This window comes from Rhipicephalus sanguineus, chromosome 2, assembly GCF_013339695.2.
Source record: "Rhipicephalus sanguineus isolate Rsan-2018 chromosome 2, BIME_Rsan_1.4, whole genome shotgun sequence".
Classification (NCBI taxonomy): Eukaryota; Metazoa; Arthropoda; class Arachnida; order Ixodida; family Ixodidae; genus Rhipicephalus; species Rhipicephalus sanguineus.
Genome location: NC_051177.1, coordinates 205,281,883 through 205,283,547, shown reverse-complemented (window position 1 = coordinate 205,283,547; position 1,665 = coordinate 205,281,883). Strand labels below are relative to the sequence as shown.

General features: G+C 46.7%; 1 pseudogene; it reads left to right on the top strand.

Moving 5' to 3' along the window:
• Positions 1–693, top strand: LOC119384020 (uncharacterized; annotated as a pseudogene).
• Positions 694–1,665: the final 972 nt, after the last annotated feature.

Sequence of the window (1,665 nt, the reverse complement as noted above, 5' to 3'; positions counted from 1 at the left end):
ATGTCTGGGTTAGAATCGGCTCGTAACTTCACTCTGTCGGAGAGTCAGGTAAGCCGTATTTTCGCAACCTGGGTAAACTTTCTGTAAACAGACCTAAAAAAACTAACGAAAATTCCACCACAAGAAGCAGTCAGGCAGCGCCTACCCTAATCATTTGAGAACTTTAAGAACACACGTCTTGTCTTGGACGCTACTGAAGTGCGAGTACAGCGACCATTATCACTGAGTGCGCAGCGTCAAACATTCTCGACCCACAAACACTACAACACCTATAAGGCTCTCATCGGCTGTACTCCTGATGGCTACTTAGCCTATGTGTCTCGTCTCAGGGGGGGCTCTGTGTCTGACAAAAAAATAATTCAATGTAGCTCCCTGCTGGAGCAATTACAACCAGGAGAGGCAATCATGGTGGACAAGGGTTTCACGTTCCCTTATTTGCCTCCTGCCTTCACAGTGTACCGTCCTCCATTTCGTGAGCCGTATGAGCGACAAATGCCAGCTCAAAGTGTTGAAGAAACTCGTCGCATTGCTTGTGCACGTGTTCATGTGGAACGAGTGATTGCAAGGGCTAAAAGCTTCCACATATTGGACAGGTCATTTCCTATGAATATGATAGATATAGCACAACAGGTTTTTCAAGTTTGTTGCTATTTGAGCAATTTCAGAAGTGTGCTCATAAAAGACCTTGACTGATAGTCAAAGACTTAACGAATGAGTGTGCAATGTTAAATAAGCCTGTGTATATTTTTAGGAATTGAGACTTTCAAGGTTTACACCAGTTTTTAAAGACCTTAAAAAATGAGTTTCATGTGTTGAAATTAGCCTGTTCATTGGCTTCTATGACCTAGGGCTACTTCTTAAATGACAACCATTCTCAAGTATATCACGTTCAGTAACACTGATAGTTGGGCAAGTTGGTATGGGTTGATGATGAAACTCGGCGCAACGAACACGAGATACAAACGAAGTGTATCTGTCCTCGTGTATTCTTCGTTTGTATCTCATGTCCGTTGCGCCGAGTTTAATCATGAACTCAAATATATCTCAGTGTATGTCAACAACACTGTTCACTGATGTGATAGTATGCGTTTAATAGTTAGGTACGGTGAGCGTCTTAGAGGCGAGACAGCGACGGGACAGCAGTCAGTTCCCCGAAACGGAGCCAGCACGAGCACCAACCACAACAACCGTCTTCTTCATCGTTCTCTATGGTAACCGTATTTATCACTACAATCACTTCCCGGCAGAAAAGGAGCCATCCTGGCGACCTATGGCACAGGTAGTACTGGTGGGTCGTAGTGAGGTTTCAATCGATCGACATGAACAGTTTCGCGCCCGCGGCGGCGTTGATCCGTAGGTGGCTGAAGAGGCTCAATAATGTAGTTGACCGGTGAAGTCTGGCGTAGGACCCGGTAAGGACCGTCATACTTAGGGACGAGCTTTGTGGAAAGGCCGGGGGTAGATGAGGGCACGCGAAGCCACACGATTGTTCCGGGTGAATATGACGAAGCAGATAAGTTTCGGTCATGAGAGTGTTTCTGGCGGGCCTGGTCGTGCGTGGTAAGCGAGCGTGCGAGCTGCCGACATTCTTCGGCATAAGTGGCGGCTTCGGCTAGAGTCGTAGTTTCTGAGGGGTCCGGTCGGTAGAGAAGAATAGTATCCAAG